The 27,815-nt window shown below is 36.5% G+C and overlaps 3 pseudogenes; all 3 read left to right on the forward strand.

Annotated features, from left to right (window-relative positions):
* Window positions 1–3,049: 3,049 nt before the first annotated feature.
* On the forward strand, window positions 3,050–7,388 carry LOC134387631 (olfactory receptor 1571-like; annotated as a pseudogene).
* Window positions 7,389–18,786: 11,398 nt separating this feature from the next.
* On the forward strand, window positions 18,787–19,641 carry LOC134387632 (olfactory receptor 7A10-like; annotated as a pseudogene).
* A 5,527-nt stretch (window positions 19,642–25,168) lies between these two features.
* Window positions 25,169–26,232, forward strand: LOC134387633 (olfactory receptor 7C2-like; annotated as a pseudogene).
* Window positions 26,233–27,815: the final 1,583 nt, after the last annotated feature.

A 27,815-nucleotide genomic window follows, 5' to 3' on the forward strand; every position in this document is an offset into this window, starting at 1 on the left:
TCAGCATATATAGAGATGACCATATGGTCCTCGTGTTTGACTTTATTAATATGGTGCATCACATTTATTGATTTGCATATGTTGAACCAACCGAACCAACCTTGCATCCCTGGGATGAATCCCACTTGATCGTGGTGAATAATTTTACGTATGTGTTGCTGTATTCTGTTAACCAGTATTTCATTGAGGATTTTTGCATGTATATTCATCAAGGATATCGACATGTAGTTTTCTTTTTTGGTTATATCTTTACCTGGTTTTGGTATCAGGATGATGTTTGCTTCATAGAATGCATTTGGGAGATTTGCGTCCGTTTCAATCTTTTGGAATAGTTTGTAAAGAATCGGCGTCAATTCCTCTTTGAATGTTTGGTAAAATTCTGCTGTGAATCCATCTGGTCCTGGGCTTTTTTTTGCTGGGAGCCTTCTGATAACAGCTTCAATCTTTTTTATTGTTATTGGTTTGTTTAGATTTTCTACATCTTCTTGGCTCAGTTTTGGGAGCTTGTGTGTCCTGAAATTTATCCATTTCCTCCAGATTTTCAAATTTGTTGGCATATAGTTATTTACAGTAATCTCAAATGATTCCATGTATTTCAGATGTATCAGTTGTAATATCACCTTTTTCAATTCTAATTTGTGTTATTTGGATCTTCTCTCTTCTTTTTTTAGTTAGCCATGTTAATGTGTTCTCAATTTTATTTATCTTTTCAAAATACCAACTTTTTGATTCGTTGAAATTTTGTATTGTTTTTCGATTTCAATTTCATTAAGTTCTGCTCTCACCTTCATGATTTCTTTCTGTCTGCTAACTTTGGGTTTGTATTGTTCTTGTTTTTCTAGTTCTTTAAGGTGAAATGTTAGGTTTTTCTCTTGCAATCTTTCCATTCTTCTGAAGTGAGCATTTAATGCAATAAATTTCCCCATTAGTGCTGCTTTTGCAGTATCCCACAGGTTTTGGTATGATGTATCATTGTTTTCATTAGTTTCAATAAATTTTTTGATTTCCTGCTAGATTTCTTCTTGGAACCACATGTCATTAAGTAGAATGCTGTTTAATTTCCATGTGTTTGTATAGTTTCCAGAATTTCGTTTGTTATTGATTTCTCATTTTAATCCATTGTGGTCTGAGAAAATACATGGGATAATTCCAACTTTTTTGAATTTGTTGAGACTTGATTTGTGACCTAATATGTGATCTATCCTGGAGAATGATCCATGTGCTGATGAGAAGAATGAATATTCTGAGGTTGTTGGATAGAATGTTTTGTAGATATCTGCCAAGTCCAATTGGTCTAGTATGTTGTTTAGATCTTGTGTTTCTCTGCTGATTCTTTGCCTGGATGATCTGTCCAATATTGCCAGTGGGGTATTCATGTTCCCTACTATTATGGTATTAGTGTCTATTTCCTTATTTAGGTCTAATAGAGTTTCCTTTATAAATGTGGCTGCTCTGACATTGGGTGCATATATATTTATGATTGTTATGTCTTCTTGATGGATCAATCCTTTTATCATTATGTAGTGGCCCTCATTATCTCCTTTTTTATGGTTTTTAGTTTAAAGTCCATTTTATCAAATATAAGAATAGCTACTCCAGCTCATTTTTCATTTCTGTTTGCATGCTAAATCTTTTTCCATCCTTTCACTCTTAGTCTATGTGAGTCTTTATTGTTGATGTGGGTGTCTTGAAGGCAGCATACAGTTGGGTCCTTATTTTTAATCCAGTCAGCCAGTCTGTGTCTTTTGATTGGAGAATTTCATCTTTTACATTAAGAGTTGTTATTGAAAGGTGGTGATTTACTCCTAGCATTTTATTGATTTTTGTTTGTATGTTATAACTGTCTTTTGTTCCTTTTTTTCTGATTTACTGTTTGCCTTCTGTGTTTGTTGGTTCCTTTGGTTTTAGTAAACATTGTTTTCTCTTCATTGTTGACATTTTTATTTTACTAGTGGGTTTTGATTTTTCTTGTTTTTTTATGGCAGTAGTAGTTATTTTTCAGGTACCAAACCCTGTACTTCCTTGAGAATTTCTTGTAAGGGTGGTCGTGTGGTAGGGAACTCCCGCAGTTTTTGTTTTTCTGAGAAATATACTATTTGCCCTTCATTTCGAGAGGATAGCCTTGAGGGGTAGAATATTCTTGGCTGGCAATCTCTGTCTTTCAGTGTTTTGAATATATCATCCCATTCCTTTCTGGCTTTTAGGGTTTGTGATGAAAAGTCTGATGTTAGTCTGATTGGGGATCCCTTATAGGTGATTTAACACTTCTCTCTTGCAGCTTTTAATATCCTCTCTTTGTATTTGATTTTTGTCAATTTGACTATAACATGTCTTGGAGAAAACCTTTTTGGGTTGAATATGTTTGGGGACCCTTGAGCTTCCTGAATCTGAAGATTTGTGACTTTTCCTATACCTGGGAAGTTTTCTGCCACTATGTTGTTGAATATGTTTTTAATGAAATCTCCTTTTTCCTCCCCTTCTGGAATATCCATGACTCAGATATTTGAGTGCTTAAGGTTTTCTGATGTCTCTCTCAGATTTTCTCCAATGCCTTTAATTCTTTTTTCTTTTCTTTTTGTCTGCCTGTGTTATTTCAAACAGCCCATCTTCAAGGTCAGAATTTCTCTCTTCTTCTTCTGCAACCCTGCTGGTTAAACTCTCTTTTGTGTTTTTTATTTCATTGAATGAATTCTTCAGCTCGGCAAGCTCTACTACATTCTTTTTCAGGGCATTGATTTCCTTGTACATTTATTCTTTCATGTCCTATATGCTTTTCCTCATTTCATCATGTTTTCTAGCTGAGTTTTCTTGTATCTCATCCAGTTTCCTTAGAATTATCACTTCAAATTCCTTGTTCGACTTTTCAAGGCCTTCCTGTTCTATAGGATCTAGAGCTTGAGAGTTATTACCCTTTGGTGGTGTACTTTCTTGATTTTTCATATTTCTGGTATCTTTCCTTTGATGTTTAGTCATTGTGGCAGGGAGTTTCACAGTCCACAGGTTTGACACTACTGTCTGGCTAGGATATTTCTGCGGTTGCTAATTTGGCATGGCTACCTCATTGTCTGCTCAGTTTCCCACTATTGCCTTGAATGTGTGTTTGCCTTCAGACTTTGGCCTCTCCGGGGAACCACCTCTCTGGTCAGCATGCACTCGGCTGGGCTGCTACGTCATGTGGCAGCACCACAGAGTGTGTGGTCTCTGCTGAGTTTCCAGCTCCCCTGCTGGATGTCTTCCTGCTCCATATGCACTGGGGATGGAGATGGGTGGCGGTGGTGAGGTCTACCTGCTAGATCATGTGGCAGTGGCACCGCAGGGTGTGTGGTCTCTGCGGACTTCCACCTCCCCTGCTGGACTTCTCCCTGCTCCATGCACACTGGGCAACGCTGCTGGGTCACACAGCAGCACCACTGAGCATGTGGACTCTGTGGAGCTTCCGCCTCCCCTGCTGCACTTCTCCCTGCTCCATGCTCACTGGGCTGGGTTGGGGATCACTCTCCCTACATTTTAAAACACTTTCTGTTATATTCTCTTATTTCTAAGCCTTTGGCTATTTAATCTTGAATAGTGACCCATGCTGATGTCATTAAATTATTACTATTTTATATCTTCATATGAGGTTAGTTCTAATTTCCATTCTACTCTGTTTCTTACAGTTGTTTCAAAAGCACCAAAAATCACTACACTTAACATAACTTCATTCTCACTAACCATTCTTTCTTCCCTAGTTCTTAGTCTCATTTAAAACTTCCCTTTCTATATTGTGCACACATACTTACTCTTAGTGTTTATTCAAATGCATGAGTAGATTCCTGTGCACATTACAAATGTTCTTTATGTTTTAGTCTAGTTTTTTTGCCCCTAGCTTCCTCTTTCCTTTCCTATTTTATCAATACTGTAAAATATATGGGGATTTTTATGTTAAAACTGTGGTTCTCATCTGCCAGTAATTTTGTATCCCAAGGGACATTGAGCAATGATATATTTTGCTTTCACCCTAGGGAGGGGTCACTAAGGCCAGGGATTCTGATAAAAATAACAAAGTGCACAGAGAAACCCCACCACAAAGATACAAAGAATAAGTTCTGATGTTCTATCAAGCAGTAGGGTGACTATGATTAAAAATTGTCTCATATATTACATAATAGCTTCAAGAGAGGCTTTTGAATGTTTTCACCCAAAGAAATGATAAATGCATGAGGTGAATGGCACATGAATTACCTTAACCTGATTATCATGCAACATATATATGCATCAAAACTTTAGACTGTACCCCATAAGTATGTGTAATTACAACATGCTAATTATTATTTTATTTATTTATTTTTGTATTTATTTGGCAGCTGACTGGTTAAAAGGAAAGAAAAAAAAGTGATCTGACCTAGACTTTCAGTAATGTTGAGACTGAGAAACTTTCAGTTAACAAATACCTCCATTTTTCATATCTATAGATGTCTCAGATTGTTCTCCTAAGACCTTGTAACTCTTCACATTTCTGCCAGCAAAATTAGAGAGTACTCCCTTGTTCCATGTTTTAAAGTTCTAACCCCACTCAGTGACACAGCTCTTTAAGTTTTTACCCAGGTTCCTGGGATTGAAAGAGATTTCTTGTTCTCTTAAAGTATTACTGAGTTTTTTTGTTGTTGTTTTGTTGTTTTTCCTTAATTTATTTTTTATTATACATACATGTGGGGTACAATGTTGATGTTCAGTAATTGTTTACAATGTGTTGTGGTTAGATCAGTATAGTTAGCTTATTCATAATTACAATACAAAATCATTCCTTGTGTCCATTGACAAATTCCTCATTAATCCCCCTTTTTCTCCCCTTCCCCTCTCCTTTTCCACCTCTACTTTTCTAAAAGTGAATGTATGACTGTGATTAGAGAGAAAGAATTACTGAATTTGAACGAAGATTCATTGATATAATCACTATTTGGACTTGCTTATTATTATTTTATGCCCTTTTTTATAGTTTTCAGCATTTCAGATTATTTTTACAGATTATTGCTTCTTCATTAACTTTGGAGTGCATATGTTTTGCCCATAAAGTGTTTTGTATTCTATCTAATTGTCTAAGACACAGATGTCTTACCTCTGTGTCTCTTGCCTTAGTTAAGATGTTTGCCCCACTTGTAGATTTTCTGTGTAATTTTCCAGATATTCATCTAAAATTTGTCATTTGCTTTTACACTGAGGTATTTAATTCCTCTGATTTTTTGTACACTGTGTGAGGTATGGGACCAACCTGATGTTCTTCCAGGTAGATAGCCATTAATGTCAGCTTTAATTCATCCTTCTGCAAGTAAATTGAAATACAACCTGGTCATATATCAAATGTCTATAGTTACTAAGACTTATTTCCTTATTCATTCAACAAATATTATTTGGGCATCTACCATGCACCAGAACTTTCTAGAATCATTATGTATTATATTCTCTTATGTCTAGATTTTATATCAACTTAATAATTAATTCATTTTATATCATTAAATTATTGTTATAGTATAGCTAGTTCCACATCATTTTTTATGTTAATTCAATTTTGTTTAATATGGTTGTCTTAAAACCTCCATATTTAACAAGGTTTTATTACCTCGATATTGTTTTTATTTCATAACTTCTTTTCTTTAATTTATTTCTATGTAATGCACACATATTTGCATACCTTTTGGAAAATACTAAACTAAGCAAAGCAGGTGAATTCTCTGCTCATCGGGATCTTGAGTGACAATGATTAAGATACAGTACAATAAAATAAATGTGTGCAAGATATAATGCACTCAAGGATTAACTTTATGAAGAATGTTTTTTAGTATAAAAGGATAGAATTGTCATGTCGTGTGCAGGATTTCATGGAGTAGCATCAGGGAAGCCTTTTTGTGTTTTACGAAGACCAGACCAAGACTACAGTGTGCCTATTTGATTTGTCAAACAGAGATCAAAACCCAAAACCTAAAAATAACAAAGAGAAGATGTCACACAAGAAAAATGAGAAAGGGGCCTTCATCATTCACTAAGGAACCAATAAAAACTAATTTTTCAAGTAAATATGGAATAGGCACAGGAAAAACAATTCTTCTGCTTCATGTAAAAATGTCTAAATAGTGTGTTTCTTTGTCTATTTCCTTTTTTGCATGGTTGATTTATGACATTTGAACATTTTTTTCTATTGGGGTCCTCCATCTCTAAGTGCCTTGACCCTGAAAACATATAATTGCATTGTTTGGCAAATTTCTTTCTTTCTTTTATTAGTATTATTATTTTTTTTTAAATTTTATTTTATTTTGTCAATACACAATGTGGTTGATTATTGTGGCCCGTCACCGAAACCTCCCCCCACCTCCCTTCCTCCCAACCATGTCTTTTCTGTTCACTTGTCATATCAACTTCAAGGAATTGTAACTGTTGTGTCTTCTTCCCTCCCCCACCCCGGTTTTTTGTGTATTTATTTATTTATTTTTAGCTCCCACAAATAAGTGAGAACATGTGATATTTCTCTTTTTGTGCCTGACTTGTTTCACTTGATATGATTCTCTCAAGGTCCATCCATGTTCCTGTCCCTGTCCATGTACTCTGCTCAGAAACCTGCTCATCATCCTGGCCACAGTCTCATACTCCCACCTGCACGTGCCCATGTACTTCTTCCTCTCCAGTCTGTCCTTTACTGTCATCTGCTTCACCTCCACTTTCCCAAAGATGTTGGTTAATATACAGACTCAGAGGAAAGTCATAACCTATGAAGGCTGCATCACTCAGATGCACTTTGTCATACTCTTTGTAGGCCTGGAAGTCTTTCTCCTGACTGTGATGGCCTATGACTGGTTTGTGGCCATCTGTCACCCCCGAACTACACAGCCATTATGAATCACTGGCTCTGTGTGTTGCTGGTTCTGCTGTCCTGGGTCATGAGTGTCCTGCATTCCCTCTTACAAAGCTTCATGGTGCTGCAGCTTTCCTTCTGTACAGACTTGGAAATCCCCCACTTCTTCTGTGAACTTAATCAGGTGGTCCATCTTGCCTGTTCTGACACCTTTCTTAATGACCTGGTGATATATTTTGCAGCAGGGCTGCTGGGTGGTGGAACACTCTGTGGGATTCTTTACTCTTATTCCAAGATAGTTTCCACCATATGTGGCATCTCGTCAGCTCAGAGGAAGTATAAAGCATTTTCCACCTGTGCATCTCACCTCTCAGTTGTCTCCTTATTTTATGGTACAAGCCTAGGAGTGTACCTTAGTTCTGCTGCTGCACACAACTCACACTCAAGTGCAGCAGCCTCAGTGATGTACACTGTGGTCACACCCATCCTGAACCCTTTCATCTACAGTCTGAGGAATAAAGATATAAAGAGGGCATTGAGAAGATTCTTCAGAGCAAACCAATGAAAGAACCATTTTTTTCCTTTCTTTATCATGGTAAAATGTATATAACAAGATTTACCATTGAAACCATGTTTAAACATACAATTCCATGGAATAAAATGCATTCACAATGCTGTAAAACCATCACCTCTATTCTTAAAATTTTTCAACATCATCCTAAATATAAACTCTGTACCAGTTGAGCATTATTTTCTCATTATTCCTCTCGGCAGCTCCCTCAGTTTTTGGAAGCCCTTAATCTCCTTTGCCTCTGAAATTTTTAATTTATTTTGTCTTAAATGACCCATTGCATTGAGCCATCCTGCTATAGGGAACAGCATGGAAGCCTGAGGAGTGACACCCCTTGTTCAGCAAGCTGCAAGAGGGTCTCCTATGTGCACAGGGCTCCATGAAGTTTTCCCGTTTGTTTCACCTTTACTTGACAAGGCTTTTCAGAATTAAAGGCCTAATTTTTTGGCTTAGTGTGGCTTTGGGGGATTCCAAGGGCCCCGGAGTTTCTCAAAGCCATACTAGCATGTCCTTCGGAAGATTCCAAGGACCCCGGGGTTTCTCGAGGGACATGTTAAAAATTCATCAAAATGAATTGGTTTATTTAAAAGGCATTGTCAGTACTAAAGGTGTTTTTGATGCATGTTGCCAGTATGGGTTGGCTCAATTTAATTTTGTTATTGATCTTTCTTGTTAGTGATGTGTGCATTAACCCATTGTGGCTGTGGTCATGCTCTTGTACGTGTGTAATGAAGTTATTATGCTGGATTTCTATCCACATCCCCCAGGGAGACGGTGGGCCTGAGTGCAGTGGTTTTTACAACTATTTGATCATAACCAGTTACAGATTTCTTTGTTTCTCCCCACTCCCACAGTTTCACTTGATTTACCAAGAACATGTTGTTTCCTTAGTAATAATAAGCATGATATAGTGTGTTTTTGTTAGCTTGAGTAGGATCATTTAATTTTTCACTTCGTTCCTTGTACTGTTCCCAGGGTCAATTGGCAAGGAAACAGAAAATTTTGCTATAGAGATGGATAGGTAAAATAGTAGAGATACATTAAAAGGTTTTGATATTAACAGATTTTGTTTAGATTAGTTTAAAGTGTAATTGTTTTTAATAGTAGTACAAAATATAATAGAACATTATAATTAAATATCATTATAAAAAATCATGCTATAGGCATTGTGATTTTGGTTAAGAATTAGAATAATTAATATAAAACATAAAACATTAAATTGTTAAATATAAGTATAAGTAAGATTTAATAGGAATTTAGAATATAAGTTTATGTGTAAGTTTAAAAGGTTAAGAATTGTGATTCGGACCGAAAGTCTGACATTTTGAAATTAAACATGACGCTGTTGTATAGTTTCTTGCCAGTAGGTCATGAACTTTGAGGTAAACTTCTGATGTATGAATAGATGTTTTTGTCAAAGCATGAGCGGTTTGGAAGATTTTTGTTCTTGTGAAAGCATGGATGGTTTGGAACATTTCAATCTATCTTTCCTATGGATATGATAGAAAAAATGTTTTTAATTAAAAGATAAATCACTACATAGAAGGTTAAGTAAAATATATAAATAAAGCAAGATTATTGTGGTTGGTGTCCACACTTGCACTAGACATCCGTGGTCCATGTCTTTCTTTTTTCACAGAATCCACACCACCTATTCAGGTCCAAAAAACCCTGCAGAGCTGGTCTCTGGCAACCCATGATAATTATATATATTTACAGAGTACAATGTGATGTCTGGGTGCATTGACACAGTGTGCAATGATCTTATCAAGGTAATTAATATATCCATGAACTCAATCATTTGCTATTTCTTTGTGTTGGGAACATTCTGAATCCTCTTTGCCGCCTATTTGAAAATATACAATAAATTTTTACCTGTATTCTCCCTACATTGGTATAGAACACTGAATCTCAGGCATCCTATCTACAATTTTATATCCATTGGCCACCCTCTCTCTATAACCCAACCAACCTCCCCTCATATAACAGCTATTATATAACCACTACGTAGTCTATATAACCACTATTCTACTATTTCTGAAAGATGAACTTTTTTAGCTCCCACATATGAGTGAGAACATGGGGAACTTCTTCTTTCTGTGTCTGGTTTGTTTCACTTAACATGATCCTCTCCAATCTCATCCATGTTGCTGCAAATTACAGAATTTCATTCTTTTTAATGGCTGAGCCATATTTCAATCAGTACAGACACCTCACTTTCTTTATCCCATCATCCAAGGATGGATATTTACATTGGTTCCAATCCTGGCTATTGTAAATACAGCTGCAATAAACATAGGAGTGCAGGTGTCTATTTAGCATGTCGATTTCTGTTCCTTTGGATATATACCCATTAGTGGGATTTACTTGATATTACATTAGTTCTCTCTGTAGTTATTTTGTGAAACCTGCCTTCATTTTTCCATAATGGCTGTACTAATTTAAATTCCTGCCAACAGTGTATAACAATTCCACTTTCTCCACATCTTTACCACTATTTGTTGTTTTCTGTCTTTTTGATAATAGTCATGCTTAATGGATTGAGACGATATCTCAGTGTGGTTTTGATTTGCATTTCAATGATGATTAGAATTTTTTCATACACCTGTACGCCATTTGTCTCCTTTTGTGAAATGTCTCTTCAGCTCATTTGCCCATTTTTGTTATTGTGCAAGAATATATATATAAAATAAAGACTGTCATTTTAACTATGTTTAAACATGCAGTTGAGCCAGCCCCGTGACTGATGGCACCAGTGCACCTGACACCTCAATGGCAGCAGCACTCCCGTTTGCTGCCACAGACACCAGTTCAGAGAGAGTGGTCCACTACCACGGCAACTGCTGCTGCAAGGGTGGCTCATTGCCACACCAGCTGCCACCACTGCCTTACAGGCTGCCCACTGATCACTTGTTGGCATAGACAGAAGGAGAGGCATCACTGGTTCCCAGGGAAAGAAGTGAGCAAGCACCAACACAACCCTCTGGCATAACCCACAGGGTTAATTATGCTGCCATAAGTGGTAGCCCACCATGGGGTGCGAAGTATGTGCACAGCCCATGGGACTGTCTTCATCTGGGGAGAGATACACACAGAACCCCCAAAAGTATGTAAACCCAGGATAACCAAAGAGAGATAGGAAGAAAATTCCTGATCACCACCAACCCATCCCCCAACTAGAGGAAGCAAGGTCCCAGGAGGAGCCTTTGCCTATAGAAAAGATGAAAGAGAAAACCCACCCAGGGTCAGTCATTTGAACTGAGGAGCACCAGTATACCCCACCCCACTGCAGTCATCAGAGACTGTCTTTCTCCAATGTATGTTCTTGGCTCCTTTGTTGAAAATCAGTTGGCCATAGGTATGTGGATTTATTTCTGGATTCTCCATTCTCTAACATTTGTCTACATGTCTGTTATAGTGCCAGTAGCATGCTGTTGTGATGACTATCACTTTGTAGTATATTTTGAAGTTAGGAAGTGTCGTACATCATTATATCTGTGAAGTATGGTCACTGGTAGTTTGGTTGTGAAGGCACTGAATCTGTACATCCCATCTGGTAGTATGCTCACTTTGACAATATTGATTCTTCCAATCTGTGAGCATGGGATGCAGTTCCTTTCATGTGTATCTTCTTTAATTTCTTAAGTCACTGTTTTATAGTTTTCATTCTTGAGATATTTCACTTCTTTGGTTAATTTATTTCCACGTATTTTTTTGTTGTTATTGTAAATCAGATTGCTTTCTTGTTTATTTTTACACTAGTTCGTTGTTTGCATATAGCAACACAACCAATTTTGGTATGTTGATTTTGTATCTTGCAACTTTACTGAATTTGTTTATCAGGTCTGGGAAGGTTTTGGCAGGGTTTTGAGGTTGGGCTCTCTATAAAAATACGTCATCTGAAAACAGGGATAATTGGACTTTGTCATTTCCAATTCAAATGCCCTTTCTTTCTTTCTCCTGCCTTATTGCTCTGGCTGAAAACAGGGATTCTTTTTAAAATATTTTTAAAAATATTTATTTATTAAGAATATTCATAAGATACAAAGCTAATTGTCCCTCCTCCTGCCCATGATGTGAGGGCCAGATTCATATTGGGGGCATACCCATTACCAGAAATTACTTTTGTATCCTTTGCCCCCTCCCAGTTATCCTCCAACCTCCTTTCACCTGCCCCTCTCCCCTCCATTCCTATTTGTAGCCCTAGGAATGTTCCCTCCCTCTGTTAGACCACAGCACTACTGCGGTCTTTCTTTCCTTGTTTCCTTTCTCTCTTAGCTCCCACATATGAGTGAACACATGTGGTAATTATCCCTCTGTGCTTTGCTTGTTTCACTCAACATAAGTTTCTCCAGTTTCATCCATGTTGTTGCAAATGGGAGTATTTCATACTTTTTTATGGCAGAGTAGTATTCCATAGTGTATATAGACCAGTTTCCTTATTCAATCATTCATTGATGGACATTTAAGTTGGTTACACATCTTGGCTATTGTAAACAGAGCTGCAATAAACATGGGACTGCAGGTATCTTTTCGACATGATGATTTCCATTCATCTGGATATATTCCCAGAAGAGGGATTGCTGGATCATATGGAGGATCTATCTGTAATTGTTTGAGAAACCTCCATACTGTTTTCCAAAGGGGTTGTACTAATTTATAGTCCCACCAACAGTGCAGTAGTGTTCTCTTCTCTCTACAACTTCACCAGCATTTGTTATTCACCATGTTTTTGATTATAGCCAGTCTAACTGGAGTGAGGTGGTATCTCAATGTGGTTTAATGTGCATTTCCCTGATGACTAGTGATGTTGAGCATTTTTTCATATATCTGTTGGCCATTTGTATGTCTTCCTTTGAAAAATGTCTATTCAACTCCTTTGCCCATTTTTTAATTGGGTTGTTAATTTTTTTAAAGTATAATTGCTTGAGTTGTTTGTATATTTTGGATATTAGTCCCTTGTTGGATGCATAGTTGGCAAAAATTTTCTCCCACTTTGTAGGTTGTATTTTCACTCTTTTGATTGTTTCTTTTGCTGTGCAGAAAAGTTTTAGTTTGATATAGTCCCATTTGTTGCTTTTTTTTTTTTTTTTTGCTGCCTCGGGCTCGTGTTCATAAAGCCTGTGCCCAGACCTAACTGCTGAAGTGTTTCATCTGTATTTTCCCTTAGTAATTTTACAGTTTGGGGTCTTATACCTAGGTCTTTAATCCATTATCAGTTGATTTTAGTGTATGGTGAGAGATGCTCTGTGATTGGAAGAATTAACATTGTGAAAATGTCTATATTACCCAAAGTGATCTACAGATTCAGTGCAATCTCCATTAAAATACCAATGACATTCTTCTGAGAAATGGAAAAAAACAATCTTACCTTTCATATGGAAAAACAAAAGGCCCCAAATAGCCAAAGCATTCCTGAGCAATAAAAACAAAGCTGGAGGCATAACTCTTTCTGACTTCAAATTATGCTTCAAAGTTGTTGTGACAAAAACAGCATGGTACTGGAATAAAAATAGACATTCAGACCAGCAGAGTAGAATACAGAACACAGAAATCACTCCTCAGGCTCACAGCCATCTGATATTAGACAAAGGCAACAAAAATCTACATTAGGAAAAAAAATTTCCTCTTCAACAAGTGGTGCTGGGAAAACTGGATATCCATATTTAGAAGAAGGAAACTAGATATGCAAAAGAGGGGCTCAAAAAAAATTCAGTATATGAAAAAACATCAGCACCCTCATGTTTATTGCAGTTCTATTCACTACAGCAAAGATATGGACTTATCTAGATGTCTACCAACAGATGAAAGGCTAAAGAAAATGTATACACACACAAAGTGTTTACTAGTGGGCTCTCAAGCACTCTGTGCTCTGTGAGGGGCCCTAAGAGAAGGTCCCACTTCATGATCACAGCACGCTGTCTCCCAGGAACAGGGTATGCTAGACTCACCTCCTGTCCCAAGAAATCTTTCTGGTAGCACAATAAGCTTATTAAATGTGGAAATGGGACTTAGTCAATGACAGCTGCTATCCGTTGAACATCTGTGCCACGTAATTTCCAATGAGCTTTAAAATATTACTTACTTACATAAACTTCATAAGATAGGTGGCATTTCTAAAAGTTTCATTTTCTGTTATGAAAGTAGTACTCAAGAGGCAAATGTCGATTGTTTATGAAAAGCTGTCCTACCAAGTTCAACATTTGATCACTAAAGGCAGACCTGACATGCATGGTAGGATTCTTGCAGAGGAAGTCCTCAAAATACTTGAAGCTGACTAACGCTGCAGCACAGCCTTAATCCTCAAAGAGTGGTCCATAAACAGGATGGCAGAACCAACAACAGGGAAATAGTTACAAATGCAGAATGTTGGGGTTCTTTCTAGACCTTCCAAAGCAGAATCTGCATTTGAACAAGATCCTCAGGTGATTCATATACACATTGAAGGTAGAGATACTCTGTTCTAGAACAGTCTTTCAACCTCCTCAGTGTTGATATTTGTGCTGAATAATTCTTTGTGGTGGGCAATGTCCTGTGCATTATAGTATGATGAGAAGCACCCTATGCTTCAATCCACTAGATGCCAGTAGCACCTCCCCAGTTGTGATAACCAATAATTTTGCCAGAAATTTCCAAGTGTATCATGGAGGCACAATCGACTCTCATGGAGAACCACTGCCCTAGAGCAAAAGAACTGGATACACCATGATGGAGTTCCAATCAAAGTCCATCTATTACTTGCTTCATAACTTTGGGCAGATTACTTAATGCTTTCAAGCCACATTACTGAAAATGTAGAATGAGATTTATAATAGTGTAGATCACATAGGATAGGGTTTTGTAAAAATTAAATAGAAGACTACTTAGAAGGTGCTAATCTCATTAGCAATGTGCACAAAAATGTCTAAATATACCTGTTATAATTGTCAGGCCCTTCATAAATAAAGGCTTAAATGACAGCTCTTAACATATAAGTGTGAAGTTCGTAATTCTTTTTGCAAAATTGACATGAAGCAAAGAAATTTATTACCCATTTTTAAAATCAGAGGAACACAGTTGTTGAAGAGGGCAATAATTTCTGGAGATAACAGGGTATGTGTCCCACCACAAGTCAAGGCTTTGGAGATCCAAGGGACATAGTCAAGACAGATTGGTCAGTCTTAGACTTTAGCAATAACATTAACTCAGGGGTGGTATAGGATTGTGCGAGGTGAGACCTCTAGAAGGCAGGAGAGTTCATGGAAAAGGAATAATAAATACTGGATTCACCTAATTTTTAACCTGGTCTCTTGGGGACAAAAAATCTGCAGAGAAAGAAAATCCTTTCTGTGCAAAGCAATGTCCCACAGAGAAATGATATGCTCAAGGTTTGGAGTAGCAGTTTGGAAATGTGCCTAAAGAGCAGACATATGGAGCTTTAAGTGTCTCCCCTACTATTGTTCCTCAGAGTGTACAACCCTGGGCTAAAAGGGACATAGTTGTTTCTTCTGGAGTCCTACATCTGACTAGGGGACCAATGCTTAATGCCTTCCTGCTCTCATGTGACAGTTTCAGTCTCCATCATCAACCATCCAGGGAGGAATTTGGATTTTTATAGAAAGACCTTTGTCTCAGACATCCCATCTAGGTGAGTCCAAGAGACCAGTGGGCACTGCAGGAAAGCCTCAAAGAGAATGGAAACCAAGAACGTTTACTTGAGGTCACTTGAGAGCCAATTTAGTCAAGCCCAGAGCCCAGAGATTTCAGTGGTGGTTTGCTTGCTGATTAATTAATTAATTAATGTTTTTGTTTATGATGCAAAAAAAAAGAAGTGTCCATTGAACTCATCAATGCACTAGTCATTATTGAAATTTAAGAGTAGGTAATGAAAGGACAATTGGAAGCATGGATTAATGGCACAAAGCTTTTCCAGAAGAAGTACAGCATGTGTTCAAGGATCTTTGCAAATCTGTAGAGTAGAGAAATAAGATATTAGATGCGGAGAGATATACTGTGAGTTGAGGGTATTTCTTTTTTATGTTGAAGATGGGACATATTTGTGTACATTTGCATATTGATGAGAAAAATCCCGAACAATGGATCCCTCCCAAATTCTACCTTTTAAAAGCTGTTCATGAGGAACATATTTTGCAGTTATCTACCCTCATACTAGATATCAAGATCTTAAAAAATTGCTTAATAGGTTTAAAAAAATCAAAAGTATGCTAACGAGCTTTACTTGCCATTATTTCCTTACTGCTAAGTCTGAATATATTTATTTGTTAGATAATTAATTTATCTATTCCAAACTGTCACTGTGAGTTCTTTGCTTTCGAATAGTGATGTTATTTCTGTTTTTGATTGCATTTTTCAAATATAAGAATTGGATTGGTCAATGGGTACAAAACGGTGGCCCATGATTTACAATTAGATAGAAGGAGTACGTTCTGATGTTCTGTTGCAGAGTAGGAAGGCTATAGTTAGCAATAAGGTATTACATTTTCCTTAATAACTAAAAGAGAGGTTTTTGAATGTTCTCATAACAAAGAAAAGATAAATTTCAAGCTGAGAGAAATGCTAATCATCTTGATTTGATCACTGCACAGATGCACATGTATGGAAACATCACCTTGTACCCCATAATATGTACAATCATACATTTCTTTTTTTAAAAAAAAGAAAGAACTAAATGTGAGATGCAAAAAAAAAGAAAAGAATTGGAGTTTTCACCACCTTTGCTTTGTACTATCTACTTCTTTTGTGGATTATCTGCAGAATGTATAAAAGTTTGTAATTTTGTGTGGTCAAACTTATCATTCAGTCATGTTGTATTTTCCTCAATGCTTTTTAAATGTACAAAGTTCATCTGCAGTATTTGAGTAAATAACCTACCTTCCATATGTATTTCCAATGTACTTTCACATCTTTGTTATGCTTTAATGTGCATTTCTTCCTTTTGTGATTAAAACTATTTCTACTATTTACATTTCCTTCAGCCACCAATTGAAAGGCATTCTTCTTCATCCTTATACTAAAAATTGTCTTTATATTTCATAAACATATTTGATCCATATATCTTTATATGAGATAAATTATAAGTTTAGATGATTCTAACTCAATTGTAGGTTATATTTTCTTATGCATAGGTCTTTGCAAATTGAATTATTAAACTATGTTGAAATCATTAAGATATTGCTATTTTATATCTTTGCTTTAGTTATTGATACACCTTTCAATTAGGTTAATACCATTAACTTGAAACCACCCAGTTTTATTCCCCTACTATTTTTTTTTTATCTCACAACTTCTCATTTTCTTAACATTTGCTTCTATATAATCCACACATATTCACATACCTTTGTGAAAACACAAAGTAGGCAGAGCAGGTGAAATCCCGGTCAGTTAGATCTTGAATTATAATGAGGAAGACACAATACAATCAAATAAATGTGGGCATGGTGCAATGCCCCCAGGTATAAATTATACGAAGAATGCTTTTTCAGTGTAAAAATATAGAATTGTCATGGAATGTGCAGGATTTTATAGAGTAAGGTCAGGGAGGCTCTGCATGTTGGACAAACACCAGACCATCCCAGATGGGCCATGGGATATGTTAGAAAATATACACCAAATCTCAAAACCTACGAATATCAAAGAATAGATTTCCACACAAGAAAAGTGAGAAATGGGCAGCCTTAGGTAACAGCAGACCATATAAAAACTAATTATCAAAATCAAAGTGGAATAGGCAGAATAACAAAAAGTCTTCTACCATTTTATATAGTAAATGCCCAAATCTGGTTGTTTTTATATATTTCCTTTCATGATATATTAGTTTATTCCCTTTGTTCATTCTTTCTATATGATTGTTTAGTCTGAAAGTGTTGCAACACCAAAAAGATAGCATTACTTTTGTTTTTTAGACAATCTTATTTTTTCTCTTTCATTACTTTTTCTGGTTATGAAAAGAATAGAAGGGTAGTTGGATATGGACATAACTGAGGAAGTTTTGTCTTTTTCGCAGTCTCTCAGGAACCATCTGAGCTTATTACATTTTTTCTCCCACCAGGTTTATTTAATTCCCTTCTTTGTGTTTATGAAGAAGATTTTTTTTTGTATTTTTTCATAGTTCCTTTTTCATATTACCCATACCAAAATGGAAAGATAACTTGATAATGAAAACATGCCTGGTATCCATTCCTCTTTAATATGTTACTGGGGGTCAGAAGAATATGGTATTAATATCTCCCCAGAAGTCCAAGTTTGCTTTATGTGTATACATGCTCTTTGTACCTGTATGCTGAATGTGTGTGTGTGTGTGTGTGTCTCCTTAGGGGTGCGGGGAGGTTTCAGAACAAGGGGACCTGGGCCCCATGTGTTCCAAAAAGTGACTCATAATACAGAGGCCAGAACTCAGGGCAACTTATGGAAATAAAGATAGAATGCATTTAAACACAGGAGCACAATTTAAGCCAATTAATTACAATGTAAATACAACAACATCTGGGGAGAGGAACCTCATGTGTCTTCACTTTAAGTTTCAGCAGCAATGAGGCCACCTCAGTCTTCAACATTCTCTGACACCATCTCCCATCCGTCTCCTGTTGCTTATTCCCCTGCCACAATGGCTTCCTTGTAGGCCACAGACATCTGAAAAAAGCATCTTCCTTTGGGTGTTCGGACATTCCTCCTGCTGGGCACACACATTCTGAAATATCCTTGTGGCTCCTGTCTTGTCTTTCTTGAGGTCTTTGTTCAGATATCACCTTGTCTGCTCATCTTCCCTGAATTCACAGTGAAAAATAACACCCCCATCCACTCTCTCCTTTTTACATTCTCTCTTTCACTTTATAGCACTTATGACCATCCGAATGATATATGCTTTCTTTTATTATCTTGCATTCTTTGTATATATTTAATGTGGAAACTTTTGTTTCTTTCTATTCTGTTTACTCATTGTTTAGACAGTGCCTGGAACATGGAAAACATCCCATGTGTATTTCTCAAATGCTTGAAAGCATTTGTTATTAAAGTTTTTAAATACTTGACCACTTGGGAAAAGAGTAAACATGGGACTGGAATTCCTAATCAGCATGGGATGAGAAATCATTTAAAGGGGGCCAGATTGATGCAAAAATACAGGAATTGGTGTCCTGGCTGTAGAATAAAAATGATTACATTTCTGATAGGTTAGTAAAGCATGTTTGTTTCAAGTTCTTTCTCTCTCTCTCTCTCTCTCTCTTTTTAAATTTTTTCCATCTTTCTTTTTTTTAAATCCATTTCCTCCCCCGCCCCTAGCAGTCACCTCCACCACATGAAACCAGAGAATGATATACAAATTTCAGTATTTCTTCTTATGTGATTTTTAGAGGAACCAGAATTGCAACCCTTCCTCTTAGGGCTGTTCCTGTTCATGTACCTGATCACCTTGTTCAGAAATCTACTCATCATCCTGGCCACAATATCAGACTCCCACCTCCACATGCCCATGTACTTCTTCTTCTCCACCTTGTCCTTGGTGGACACCTGTTTCACCTCCACCACTATCCCAAAGATGCTGGTGAATATACAGACACAGAGTAGAGTCATAACTGACACAGGCTGCATCAACCAAATGTACTTTTTCATACTCTTTGTAGGATTGGACAGCTTCCTTCTGACGATGATTGCCTATGACCAGTTTGTGGCCATTTGTCACCCCTTGCACTAAATGATCATCATGAATCCCTGGCTCTGTGGATGGCTGGTTCTGCTGTCCTGGATCATGAGTGTCCTGCAATCCTTCTTGCGTAGTTTAAAGGTGTTGAGACTTTCCTTCTGTACACGCTTGGAAATCCCCCACTTTTTCTGTGAACTTCATCAGGTGGTCCATCTTGCCTGTTCTGACACCTTTCTTAATGACCTGGTGATGTATTTTGCAGCAGCACTGCTGGGTGGGGGATCCCTTGCTGGTATCCTTTACTCCTACTCCAAGATAGTTTCCTCCATATGCAGAATTCCATCAGCTCAAGGGAAGTATAAAGCATTTTCCACCTTCACTTCTCACCTCTCAGTTGTCTCCTTATTTTATTGTACGATCCTAGGAGTGTACCTTAGTTCTGCTGCTACACACAATTCACACTCAAGTGCAATAGCTTCGGTGATGTACACTGTGGTCACACCCATGCTGAACCCCTTCATCTACAGTCTGAGGACTAAGGATATAAAAAGGACACTGAAGGATTCTTTGGGAACGAAACTAAGAAAGAGCCAATTGTCCTGTTGCTAAACATGTGCACTGCATTGCAGGAATTAATGCTTCAGAGCCAGAAATTGCTATTATTTAATCAGATCATGGATATATGACTTGCTCCTTTTATTATGTCTGGGAATTTCAATTTCTTTGATTGTGACTGCTTTGTAAAATGTACACAATTTTCCTTTATTAAGCTTTCTTCTCTATCAAATATACAATGTATTTTCCCTTCATCATTTTTCTGTTCTCAAAAGTAATTCCCCGCATTGTATCAGAAACAATCTTGAGCTTCCCATGTGTCTCATAGAGTAAGGACTTATACTAGTTTTATGGAATAAACTTTACTTATCAACTAAGGCCATTTATAAAATTCTGTTGTAGAAGAATTTCTGACACCACATCTTCTCACCTTTGTGTCTATCATTCATTTCCACATCACAACCTTGAATTCTCTTTCTGATGATTTAGACTTTAACATACTAGTGTGTTGAATAGCTGGTCATGGGATTTTACGGTCCCATTTGGATCCTGTTCTCTTATTGCTCAGTGTCCACTGTACTTATTCTGGCACATAGTATTTCAGGCACACTGTCACTTCCATGATATTCTACGGGCCAAAGCAACTAACAATCCTAAGTCCAGCCCAGATTCAAAGAAGGAGAAACAGACTCTACTTCTCATCGTGAGCAGCTTCACAGTCACATTGCAAAAGACATGGATATGTTGTACCTTCAATAGTAAGAATAGAAGTTGTGGCAAAGTCATTGGAATTGTTTTGTTTGGAGCTATGTGTAGTCCCTATCTACAACTGCAAGTTAAGGTGCTTGGGACTAAAATGGTCTTAAAAACCATGCCTGCTCATGCCATCGATAGACCAAAGAAACAAACAAAAGCCCACCTCAAACATTTAGAAAATATTCACAAAGGAGGACGTTGGACAAGGTAGGTCAGACTCAGGGAAAAAAGAATACCATGAGCAAAAAGCCCCAGGGAAATGGATACACGCATCTGGTTTCCAAGATGTTTCCCAGGATACAAAACTAGCAGAAGATAAGTTTCTTCCCATTTTGGCTGCCTCACTCATGGAATCCGAACTGCTTACAGAACAATTAATTTAATGAGCGTTCATGAGATTTCAACTTCTGAGGCACCAGAAATAGTAAATACGCCCCTTACTCCTCTTCCCTACAACTCTACTGTCACAGGATGGAGGGAGGTGTCAACTGGACCCTTGCAGAGGATTTAAGCCTGATGCTACCTCAATCACCCAGGAAAGAAAGAACCCAGGGAACTCGAGGTTCAGCAACACCATTGGAGCACCTGCTATGAGAAAGTGGTGTGCAGACAGGCAGAGCTCTCACAGGATGAGTTTTGGTGCAAAAGTGGTGATAATGTGTTAATGAGAATCCATCCACTTAAAGTACTCTATCCAATCGATTCCTGTGTCCCTCTCAATTTCTCTTCCACTCAGCTTCCTCTCAGCTTGCTTTTTCTCCCTTCTGGAACACAATTCTGAGGATCTCTTACCTTCCTAACAGAAACGGACCTTCTCTTAGCCCGCAGCATCTCTCCAGAGTTTGTACCCAATCATCTTAGTCACTTCCTGTAGTCATTACAAATGCTTCTGTTCTTCCCTATCAAAGATGCTCCTGTATTCTTTTATCTATAATATCTTACTCATGCATTCATTTATTCACTTAAAAAACATTTCCTAAGGTTCCACATAGTAAACACTTGCAAGCCCATTTCACTTATCTTCTGACATTAGTTTATTTAATGTTTCTGTGTCTCCATCTTCACATTTGTAAAATGGGGATAATAGTGTTATCCACACCATAGAATTAATGTTAGGATAACATTAAAAGGGATCATGTGTAGGAAGTTTTTTAATAGTCTCTAATAGCTAGTGGACACCTGTTCATGTTAATTATTATCACTGCATTGCTGTACACACATTTTTATTTGCTAAAGCAAACAAAAAATGGTAGTGATGATGTTATAATATATACCCTTTTATAAGGTATATAAAGCATAGCACAAGTGCTTGACATACAGAATTCCATAATAAATTTTAGTTATTACTCTCATTTCTTGAGTATTTGCAAGTTTCCAGCCCCTGTTCCTGGAGTTTTATATATTTTTTCCAGGAGTTTTAATATTTGAAATAATTGAGATCTTTTTTCTAAGAGATTCAACTGTACATAGGATTATTATCCTTTTTCTCTTATACCTACTTTTTTGTTAAATTTATTTTTGAATAATTTATATTTACAAAAATGTTCCAAAGAGAGGACAGAGCTCCCATAGTGATGAAAATGTTTGGAACTAGAGAGATGCAATTGTTGCAAACACTCTGAAGGTACTACACGCCACTGAATGCCACATGAGAATGGCAACGGTTTTTTCTGTATTTGTTTTTTTTTATCAACTGTCTTACTAAAATGCTCAGACACAATAGGTTTCCAGCCACCAATTCACCACAATTCACTGCAGCCATCATTTGAAAACAATGTTATGTTTCCTTTTCAACATTTAGGTTTCATTTCTTTTTCTCCTTGTATTGCATTGATTGGAACTTCCATGCTACTAATAAACAATTACTGGTGATAAACTTAATTTTCTTCTTTAATACTTAAAGGAGAATTCCACTATTGCTCCTGGCACAGGGGTCCACCAGTGCATCTTTGGAGGTAAGATTTGCTGTTCATTTAATTTCATCTTTGGTTATTGGTGTGTTATCCTCCATCCTGAATGAACTTTGGAATAAGTTTTCTCAGAAACTTTTCTCAGAAATAAATTTGTTTTTGAAGATATTCATGCTTTTAACATGACATTATAAGTAATATCTTCTAGAGAAGTTGGACACATCTCTCTGTGTGCATTTTTGTCATTCTTAAATCTAGGTATTTCTGTTCTTTCTCTCTTTTATTATTCCTTCCCTTAAACTTCTGTCTATTTTTATCTATTCATTTGTGTATCCTAAAGAATTGGCTCTGAAATTTATGTTTCAGTTCTAGTGTCTCTCTTCTTTTTAGTGCATTTATCTTTTATCTTTCTCTACTTTTACCTTTACCAGCTAATTTCTGCTTTAACTAAGTTTGTTTTGTAAAATTTTTATTGTCGATACCTACAAATTTTGAAATTTTTATTTGTTGAGGATAGACTACATAGGCATTCACATGCAATTATTGAAAATATACTGGAAAATGAATCTAAAACTCAATGTCGATGTTACCACTCAAAGGTGATCCCTGTTCGTATTTTGGTGTACCTTGTTGAAGGTAAATTCTCCTGTGCAAATATGTGAAAGAGCTATATGTTGATTTAATTTCTCCAGCCCAGAAATGGAGACCAAGGACCTTTTAACAGCAGTATCTGAAATGTTATTTCTCTTTCCCCATGAGGGAGTTTTGCATTTTTAATCTCTCAAAAAAAGGACATCTTAATTCCCTCATTGAAAAAAGTATCTTCGTTTTAATTTTATTTTCTTAGATTAATATTAAAAATAAAAAAAAATTTTAAATACATTTTACATTTCCTCATATGAATCTTTAACATTTCTATGCCTTTTTCCCAGCAATGAATTAATCTCTCTATGAGTTATTATTATGGTTTTAGAGATTAAAGTTATTAACTTTTATCATATAAATAAATTATTTTTACATTCTAATTTTCTGCATGGAACTATTTTTAATTCAGAAGTTTAGTTTATGGTTCCAATTATTGATCTTTTCTTCTGTTATTTCTACCAAAGACTTTTAGTTTAGAAAAGACTTTTAATTTCAAAAGTTATGCCTATCCATGTATAAATTTATAATGTCTCTCTCTATATATATATAAACTTTCTTTAGATAGCTTATATAGTCCCTTGTTCAACATTTAATGTTTGAAATGTATTTTCAAATATGGAGATAAGTTTTAACATTATTTTTTCTATATAGTCATTGAACACATTCATTAAAAAAAAAAACCCTCTAGAGCATCCAGAAATAAACAAGTTAACATGATTTTTAAAAATGATATATGTTAATCATGATGGGAATAATATTAAATTGCAAAACTCTGCGGTTATTCCCTTGGAGGAAAAAAAGTGAAATAAGAACTCCAGCTCATGATAAATTTTAACAGGGTTTTGAAATTTCAAACCAATGCAATGACACAGAAGAGAAATAGGTGTTATTAATTAATATTATTCTGACAAAGTAGATAAATATTAAATTGGGAAATTAATAAGAAACACCAGAAAAGTAACATCACACCTCATCAATACATCAAATCAAAAGCTTTCCTAATATAATAGCAATAACAGAAATAATGTGGAGAAATATCATTTGGAATAACATTAAACCTGAAATACCCTGACTACTGTTAACAAGAAATGAGTGTAATCTACATTTTAAAAAAACTGCAGGAAAGTTTACTCATATAGGATTGAAATATCTAGAGGGAAATTCCTGTCACTTGAATGGGAATTTGAATGTAATAAGATTTCCATTTTTTCCAAATTAATTTATAATTTTAATGGAATCTCCAATAAAATTCTAATGTTATTTTCACTATAATGAGAATAGATGGTTTTATAGTTCACCTGGAAGAATAGGAAATATTCCAGAAAGAGAAATATTATGCAACACAAAATTAATACTAGGTGAGTTTCACTACTCAACTTTTACGTATATTATGAAGATAGACAATTAAACATATAGAACAAAAGATTTGACAGTCTACATGCAATTATGACACAGGTGATCAATTGCAAGAATGTGAATAGAGAAATACCTTAATATTTAAAAGTGAGAGAAGCCATTGACAGAGTATCCTAAAAGAAAAAAGTATAAAATTAAAATTAATCCTAAATGTATTTTTAATTAAAAAACTTAGAAAGAAAATAAATGTCCAAAAATATGCAATTTTTAAATAGCCATTGATGTTGGGAAGAATATTTTGATCTGATGAGAATCAGAAGATGAAAAATGTACATAAGATTCACTACTATATTTAAAATCTCTAGGATTTCTACACTGACAAATTTCATTTTTCTTAAAGGTACATAAAGAAATTGGTAATAAAATGAAAATGTAAACAGTGATTCATAATAAGAGTGGTTATTAATCATTGTTAGCAGAAGCAGCACCCAGGGTCCAGAGGATATAACTAATCTACATTACAGAGAGGCAGCACAATGACAAAAAGGGCCTTCCAGTGATTGAAAAATCTGCCTAGAATTAGGGAATTTTCCTTCCACCATGCATTAGGCAGAAAGGACAAGAGCAGCCCCCAGGGATGCTGGGGTAGAGAGCACTGCTAAGGAATGTGGGCGAGCACTGCAGCGGTGGTGCTCAAACTGTGTGTGCCTTAGAATTCCCGAAAGAGCTTGTTAAATCACAGAGTGCCAGCTGTGCACACCAGGGCCTGAAAATACACATTTCTTACAACTTCCCAGGTGATCTGATGTTACTGTTCCAGGGACCACAATTTGAGACCGCTGACCTAGAGACAATCTTTCCAGGTAGTGATAGTAGCTACAACTTGTCCAAAATAGAATTTAATGGTTAGCGAAATGAGGGACTTATTGAGTCCCCTGGGTTTAAGTAAAGGATATTGCTCTCATTCTAGAGAATGTTTATTTGGAGTGAATTTTGTGTTGCCTTTTTTCCCTCCCTCTGAGCAAACCCAGCAGCCCCATGGAAGAAGAAATCAAAGAGTAGAAAAGAAGTTTCTTCTCCTTGGATTCACATAGGACTGTGACCAGCAGTCCTTCTTCTTTGGGCTGTTCCTCTCCATATACGTGGTCGCAGTGCTTGGGAACCTATTCACCATCCTGGCCAGCATCTCAGACTCCCACCTACACAAACTCATGTACTTCTTCCTCTCCAACCTGTCCTTTGCTGACATTTGTTTCACCTCCACCACCGTCCCAAAGATGCTGGTGAATATGCAGATGCAGAGCAAAGTTATCAGCAAGATATTTTTCTCATTGTGTTTGGATGTCCGGACAATTTAATCCTGACAGTGATGGCGTATGAACAGTTTGTGGCCATCTGTCACCCTCTGCACGACACGATCATCATGAACCCCTGCCTCTGCGAGCTGCCAGCTTTGGGGTGCTGGATCATGAGTGTCTTGGGCTCCCTACTTGAGACCTTGAGTGCTTGGAGGCTGTCCTTCTGCACAAACACGGAAATCCCACACTTTTTTTGTGATTTTCTTGAAGTCCTGAAGCTCGCATTTTCTGACAACCTCGTCAATAACATAGTGATATACTTTTTGTCCATTGTCTTAGGTGTTTTCCCTCTGTCTGGGATCCTTTTCTCTTACTGGCAGATTTTGTTCTCCATCCTGAGAATTTCATCAGCCAGTGGCAAGTGCAAAGCCTTCTCCACCTGTGGGTCTCACCTCTTGGTGGTCTCCTTGTTCTATGGCAGAAGCCTTGGGGTCTGCCTCAGTTCTGCAGCCATACTGTCCTCTGCTGCTAATCTGACGTCCTTGCTGATGGACACCATAGTCGCCCCCATGCTGAATCCCCTCATCTACAGTCTGAGCAACAGGGGCATGAAAGGGGCTCTGAGAAGACTCCTCAGCAAGGCTCTTAATGAAGGGCCGATGCAGGACTCTCGCGAATAACGTTATGTGCAATACTGAGGACCAGAAAGCCTGGCCTCCTCCATCCAATATATTGTCTACATCTGCAAAGCAATTCTTTCCTTGCCCTTTCCTTTGGGTTATTTCCTGCTGTACCTATTGTTGATAAAGTTATATATTGGATCACACTTTTCTCTTTCTAACCAGCACTTTTAACTTTCTATAAATAAAACCTGCAATTTTCTCTGTTATCTTCAGTAATATTTATGGGTTTTTTAAAATAAATCAAATCTTACATGTTTAAAATAAATCCACAGAAGCAACAGGAAGTGTACCTTTTCGGAAATATTTCCATGGTAATTCATTTACAAAGATGTTTTCTGAGGTTACGTGAATAAAATTAACTCAAAGATTTACTACTTTTCATTCAATTCACTTTTATTTCAGACACACTGACTTCACTGAATTTTTTTTTTTTTACTTTTACACAATATGGATATAAGATTTTCAGAACTCTCTCTCATCCATCTTTGTGACAACGATGCCTGGTACAGTTCATGGTAAGCTCTTTAATGCTTAGAAACTATTTCTCAAAGTGGGTGAAAAATAGACAGGTGGTTGGTTAAATATAAAACTCTGGACCAGAAAAACACTGATTAGATCACTATACCATTTATGCATGATTTGAAACAACAATATGTACCCAATAAACACATACAACAAAAAAATAAATTCAGATTAAAAACAAATTTAGAGGTAGAAAACAAATTCGAAGATACTAATATTGACATTAATACTAACAACACTCAGTATATGCTAGCACTGTTTAAGCATTTTATACAAATTCGTGTTCACTAAAAATTACCCAATCTCAGGTATTGTTTGTTTGCTTTTTTAATTTTTTTTTTATTTATCATGATATGATGTAGTTGATTTTCCTGGCCCTGTACCAATTCCTTCCATTCCCCCCTCCCTTTTCTCATCCCCGTCAACATCATATCTGTTCTGTTCTCTTAACAAGTTCAAGGGATTACTGTGATTGATCTGTCTTTTTTTCTATTTTTGTTTGTTAATTTATTTATAGTAGCACATACTAACATAGTGAATATAGTTAATAACAAGGTATTGAATATTTCTTTTAAAAGTTTTTAATTCACACATTGTAATTATAAATATTTATGTGGTACAATCTGATATTTTGATACACATATATGTTGTATAATAACTGGGTCTGGGTAATTATATCCCCACCCAATTGAATGGGCTCAGACCTCCAGCCATCTGCACAATCCCGGCCACAGATGTAGCTGCTGGCATCCACTGGACCTAAAAGTCTACCCAGAATTACTGAGTCTACCCTGAGCTACTCAGTCTACCTGGGACCAAAACTAAAACACAACACCCAAAAGGAAATGTGTAAAAAAATCTCCAGGAGGAAGCTATTCTTCTCAAAAACCCCTCCAGAATAATAGAAGAAGCAACAGTTCCACCAGATGACTAGACATCGACATAAGCATACTAGAAATATGAATAAACAAGAAAATATGACCCCACCAAAGGAATACTATAATTCTCAAATACCAGACCCCATGCAAGAGGAAACACTTGAAAAGTCTGAAAAGACA

Source organism: Cynocephalus volans, chromosome 10 (genome assembly GCF_027409185.1).
Source record: "Cynocephalus volans isolate mCynVol1 chromosome 10, mCynVol1.pri, whole genome shotgun sequence".
NCBI classification, from domain to species: Eukaryota; Metazoa; Chordata; class Mammalia; order Dermoptera; family Cynocephalidae; genus Cynocephalus; species Cynocephalus volans.